The sequence below is a fragment of the Bradysia coprophila genome, assembly GCF_014529535.1.
Source record: "Bradysia coprophila strain Holo2 chromosome X unlocalized genomic scaffold, BU_Bcop_v1 contig_640, whole genome shotgun sequence".
In the NCBI taxonomy this organism is placed as follows: domain Eukaryota; kingdom Metazoa; phylum Arthropoda; class Insecta; order Diptera; family Sciaridae; genus Bradysia; species Bradysia coprophila.
In genome coordinates this window covers 5,651-12,686 of record NW_023503357.1, presented here as the reverse complement: position 1 = coordinate 12,686, position 7,036 = coordinate 5,651, and positions in this window count along the sequence as shown.

Here is a 7,036-nt window from a genome sequence, read left to right as displayed (position 1 = left end):
CCCAGCACCTAAGCCTCAGATGGGCCTGTTGTGCTATTGTACAAGTCTCTTGATCATATGGACTGTGATTTTACATCATATCTCTCCCGACTTAGATAGTTCACAAATCGACCGTGTGTTAACGTCCCATACGTTGTGAATTCTCCAAGCCGTGGGGTGGTATGCGAAGACCACAACCATCACTAATTGACCTGTACATTTTCCCGAAGATGGCGCTATCAACATTGTCATGTTGTAGCTCTTTCTACTATTGGCCTTATGTCGATGCGGTTTCTTTTACGGAGAGAGCGAATGTTGGGTTTCTTGATATTTCCGACTTTGTTACGGTTACGGCTATTAGTTTTAAGTAGTAGCAAATGTCTAATCACTATAGGCCATGAGTTGTCTCTTTGTACAAGTCGTAGTTCGTCATATCCCTTGACACCCATACAACGTATCAATCAATAGATCTGTTAAACCTCGCGGTCATTTTGGAGTACAAGATAGTTTCTGTATCTTGGGATTGTACCACAGCAAATTTGTGAAAATTTGCTATGTGATTTTGGGGTGTCAAATGAGAACCCGAGGCGTTTTTACCTTACCTGCATTAAAAGTGACTGCCAGATGCCATACGGCAATGTGACATTTTCGTACATTAATCCAGCACGTAATTTAGCATTAGCTTCTGGTAGTGTCGATTGTTAATCCGTACACCGACGCCACGAAGCACATGTTAAATAACAAAGGAAACAATACAATTGCTGATATCGCACAACGAGGCGAGAACCACTTCATCGATCAAAGAGAAAATGAGCTACGAGCACAATACTTTAACTTTGTCAATAAAATCTTTAAAATAATTTCACCATTTAACCATTACAGCAAAATAAAAACACTAAAGCTGCAAAAGTTGTCACAAAAATCGGATAAAATCGAAAATGAATTCACACACAGCCACATAAAAGAAACACTTTTAGAGAGCAACGCATAAACACGACCGTTCTCTGTGACTGATATATATGTAATATACTTTCTGAAGAATCTTTTTTTTTTATTACAAGTTTAAACCACTGCGCATCGAAAACACCGAGAAAAATAAAATACTTGACTTGATGGTTCTGTTAAAACGATCATAAACAAGCACTGTGAACTTCAATTTTTTGTTTTTTTATTTGTAGAAAAATGTTGTTCTAATTTTTCAAACAAGGAAACGGAAAGATTATTATCTCATTTGATCGGTATTATGGACTGGTGTTTACTTTAGGTTCATTAACTCAAATTAAGAAAATAAACGACGCGAAATGAATTGGTCTCGGACATTCATTTTATTTTCTTTCTTTCTTTTAATCAGTCCATTATTACGGCCATTATCATTAATCCAAAGCAGCTATCTTGAATTATGGAAGAAAAGAACTTACCTGTCGTATTTATGTGACAGGTTGCATGACTCTAAGATTTTTTTTATTTGTCTTAGATTACAGTGATTACAGCGAGGTCATCTTAAGAAAACACAATTTTAGATTTATCAGAGTTTTAAAAGAACCAACTGTAAGTCATATCCTTGCATTTACTGCGATATGATTCATTAAAACTGTTACTTCCCTTGTATGGAATTGAATGGAACTCTCACATTCTTTTACTTCATTATTTTTCGAAATTCTTTTGCTATAAAGCGCAACATTAACCAGAGTCCATCGCTTATGTTTACACTAATCCTCGCATCTACACGCAACATTACAACTTTTTAAAAACTGCTACCATTTTTGGTACCAAAAAATGGCAATTGCAGTCATTAACACCTAAACGTGCCGGCGCACTGTGTAATCAATTTCTTATTTTGTTTCGTCCATTTTGTTCCTTACATTTATTCTTGTGATTCAAGTGAAAAGAGATTGATAACACGGAGGTATATTAAGGTGATCATAACTTTCTCAGCATAAGTAGTTAGAAACAACATTTTTTCTGACGTGTGTCTGAAATGGGTGATGAAGTGGCGGTATTTCTTCGCTGGATAGAGAAAAGATTTCACCCGGAATTACTTTTAACGAAATAAGTGACTGAGATTTACTTATTACCGCGCTATACGCCTCTCCTCACAGATTAAACCGATTAAAAATACCGGCCGATGTCCAAGAAGATATTGAAAGTAAAAAACGCTCAATGCCAAAATATTGGTTCAAGAATTCTCTCGGAGTGGAGATATAACCAATTTTGACTCTAAAGCCTAAGCGCCAGACCGGGGCATGTTGCTAAATTCGTTTCACTTTCAATTTGACTTTATCGCAATTGAAACAAAATCGAAAATTGAATTTCTAGTCAAAAATTATACCGCTGAAATTATCGCATTTGAATTCAATTGATTGTTAGTTCAATAGTTTAATTCTTTTGGCACATCATATTTTTCAGAAATGTTTCTTTTCGTTGAAATATTGAATGGCATTAAAATTCAATTGAGCCAAGAATATAACATTGTTGCTTTTCAAGTCGATATTCATAATCTGTTTTTCTGAGTCTCTTGAGATGCCAAATTTTCGTGCTGGTTTCTTTTTCTTTATTATTTTAAACTCAAATACCGTTATCATTATTCCACTTAAACTCTAGCATATAACAATCAGTTATCGCGAAATTTTATCAAAGAAGAATTATTTTTTTTAAACTAAATTAGAAACGAAGAAAGGCATAAACTGTGAAAGACGAAACAATGGATCACATACAAAATAATATTTGTTCCGAAAGAAATAAAAAAATATTAATCGTGACGTGCGTGCCCATTTTCAGTCCTCCATGTACCGAAATGTGATTGATGAGTGGATTTATTTTTTGTGTGAATAAAATCAAATAAAAAATTATTTAAAAAAAAAACTGTCGGAGATAAAAGTAATATTCTTCCATCGGTTTATAACTGTGTGCGCCACTCGTTCTCTCGGTGGTAGTGTGTTACCTACATTAAAATGTCTTTCGCAAATAATGAATTGTGACTTATTGAAACGTATTTGCTCATTTTTGACATCATCTCAGTCGAGTAGTGCGGTCACTTTAATAACCGGTCTGGTAATTTGTTACTATTTACCCATTTACGGTGAGAACCCGTCCAAAAACAAAAATCAAATATTTAATGGTTGTGACATCACTACGATAATGAGTGAGTTTTTGAAAATCAAAAAAAAAAATTATTTCTAATGCTCAACAACAAAAACGAGTGATTTCAAAATACGATGACGTGTTACCCATACGTGTTGCTAGTGAATGTCTTCGATTAATTAAAATGGCTGGATCTATTTAAATATACAATTATGTATACGAATGTGGTAACGATATACAGTTTTAGTGTTGCACACGTGGTGTACGGCTTAATTTAGTGTTGAACACGTGATTATCTAATCAGTTGGTGTAGATCCGTACAGAGTACGATGAAGTCTTGCTTGTTTGTCATGATGTTTGTAACAGACTCAATTACTTGTGCAAAGATTTTTCAAAATATTATTTCCTAGGCGGCACCAGTCTCCGGGCATGTACCAGTAGTCGGACACATTTTTATGAATTGAAGAAGAATAGGTGTTCGACTACATGTCCGGAGACTGGTGCCGCCACAACTTTCATTGATGAAAATGTTAAATGAAATTTTTTTATGAGCCAAATTGATCAAGTGAGATTCAAGTGTTATGACTGAAATGAATTTAATGTTTTTTGTAATCAGGATGTAGCAATGGAATATGGATGGTCCAAAACGACCAGCTTGTACATGGCGTCTTTTGCGTATTAATAATCGTCTTTTAATAATGTGAGGCATCGCTAAATACCATACCCGAGAAATTGTACCTCCCTATTATAGTAAAATAAACTACAAATCAATAGGACTGGGCTCGCTTCAGTTGTCACTTAAAAATGCGTGACAATTTTAGCGTTTAAGATCGACTCTGTTACCAACACCTCACTTTCAACAACCATTTTCCTACAAAATGAAAACGTTTTTCCAAAATTTGTTGTTTGTTTGTTTTTATCGAGAAAAAAAAAATTGGTTTAAATTCTCGCACACCGCACTGAGCGGATATCCGGGATTGAGATATAGTCACACTTTTAACCATTTTTTTTAATGTAAAGAGTTCAAGTGTCTTACGAGTCTTGCTTTGCCATCTGGCTATTTTTTCTTCTTCATATCTTCACCCAATTAGAAACAAATTACATTTTACACACTTGCATTGTCGAATACAATATGGCGTATTGATGTAGTAGACGGAACGTGATATCGTTCTGGATCAAATTTATCGCAGATGTAACATGTATACGACGATGAAAATGAATTTAACATATTTGTGTTAACGATATTGTGCTTGATCAAACGATTTACATAACATTTCCATGTGCTAAGCAATAAAGTAAACCGACATCCTGTTTGTTAATTGCTCACATACAATATAATATCGATCGTGCAGAAAAAAAATAGCTATTTTCCATTGCATTTACCGAATTCTTTGCACACTTACACAGCAGTCGAATAGCCGCCGATAGGCAAAAGTAAATTAAGAAAATTTTTATTACACCTTCGTCGGCTGTTATAAACTTTACACATTAAATTGCCCTTAACCCATTTTTATCAGACCACACCTTAGTCTTCATTATGTGAAAAAAAAAAGGTTTGCATATATCAAATATCATACATAACAAGAGCTGGGCGATAACACACCACAGTGAATAGATACTTTCTGACCTTCCGAATGTTGTTTTCTAACTACTTTAAATTCGTTACTATAAAAGGTTCGTAGGCATCAATTCACATGTTTGGCTTCGTTATTATTATAACTGCACAAATAGCTAAATAAATGATGATGATAGCGTCGTGTGTGCGTTTTGAAATACAAAAAAATGATGTGTGGATGAGTGAACATAGTGGAAATGATAAAATTAAAATGTCAAATGGTCATTTTCATATACGGCAATGCCTACGTATCATATTCAAATTAGATCTGGTTGTGTGAAAATAATCACGAAATTCATAGCTTTTCGTATAAAATTGTTAGCACTTGATAATTGACTTATGCAATTTTTGTTTGTTGTTTTTTCTATAATTTACTGTGTTGTCAGTTATGTGAGAAATAAATCTACTGTTGACCTTGCCAAATCTCGAGACTGCACAGTGCTCACACTCTCGGCATTGTAAATAGGGATGTGCTAAATTTCTTTCTATTTCGAGGCACTCGTATTATTGATTGATTAGGCGAATGATGTCCACAACAATTAACGTCTAGCTTTCAAGAATCGCCGTTCGAAAATTGGTACAAATTATCACCACTTAGGAGACTAACACTCAACAAGAAGGGGCTGAGATCGTTCATGCATATACGAAAACCGTTTTACAGTGCCTTGAGTAATATTCATCAGAAATGAAAAGACTCGTGACTCGTCCAGCTCACCAGAACGTAATAAGATGTAACTTTGATATGCCCTCAAGTACTATAATTTTACACCTAGATATTAACGTACATTCGTGCAAATTGCATTCACACTAATGTGTCATTTTAAGTGAATTGTTAAACTGAAAAGTGACAGTGTGACAGTAAAACGTACTGCACGGCTTCTCACTGAAATCACTTTGTGAGTTTTAAACTTTTTAATCGAATTGCTGCTCAACCAGACAAACCAACGATTAAATCGCCTTAATCGAATTGTTAGTTCCATCAGAACCATCTCATTCGATGTTTTTTTCATCCAGCTAAAATTGTCAACCATTTAACTAGCTTATCAACTTCTTCAAATTTCTTGGATTGCTGCCCCGCTATTTTCCTTCGTTTTTTTCCCTCACTAAGCACCAGAATTATCGTACGAGTCAAAATATTTTTTTTTTTGTTATCACTGGCGCAGTCGGTTCTTTGAGATAACCAAAAATGGAATTTATGGGTGCTGAATTACACGTTAGGTATCCTACATTCGCTAGTAATATATCATTTTCCATAATATTTTTTTTATGAATCTTTATCAGCAAAATAGTCATGCGAATAGGTAGGAAGATTAAAATAATTCGATGATTAATTGAAAATTGAAATAACTTCAAGATATGAGTTGTCATTACACGTTTATTTCACATTCACACCCCAATTTAGCTGATTTGTTATTGTGTCGTACGGATGAATTGGTATATATGATGTAATACATCGTGACAAATGTATCGAGGTGTGCAGACCATAGGAAAGAGTTAAGTTAAGCCCCAGTGCTTTTACTTAGGATTTTATTAGTTTATACGAATATTTTGGACGTAGGCAGGCCAAATCACTCATTGGGCTATATTTTACACAACAAATATCGTTTTCGAGCTTTTTTTTAGAATTAGATCTAATTCACACGACTCCCAATGTTGGACACTTCGTAATACGTAATGCCTAATCGTATACCAAATTCGACATTGGGGCGACTGTTAAAACTAATTTTTAATCTTTCGCATTTCGCTTAACGGTCTAACGTAGGAAAAACGTTTAAATACGTTTAAGAACATACGACCATATCGTATAATTATTAACTTAACAATACATTCACGTTGCTTGCCAGCGAGAGAACTTCAACTTTATGTTCACAAATTCTTTTAATCACGAATAATGTGAGATCTTTCAAGTGTTTTTACATATTATTCCTATACAAAGCGAATATATAGATATGCGCGAAATAATATTACACAAAGTTTTGTTTTCTCTTGATTGCATCATTTCTATTTTTGTCCATTTTATTGAAAAACACGAGAGTATAATTTTTCATTTAATTGAATGGATGAGCATGTAGCAAAACGGGTCTGGTCAGTTTTTTTTTCTTCGTCTTTACTTTGCTTTATAAATTTTCTCATAATAAGACTTGATTGCTGCGCGAAAAACGTAACTGACAAGTGAAACATTTTATTTTCTGTTTTCAGATTAGTTTTCCACTTTCGTTTCTTTCTATATATTCAATTTCCTAATTTGGATCGACGGTTTCTTGTAACATTTCACGTTTATTTTGAATCGAATCAAAAAAGACTTTCGTTCCACGCATTGAACGTTACATCGTATATGGTCTATCCGTACAGATCAAAAAG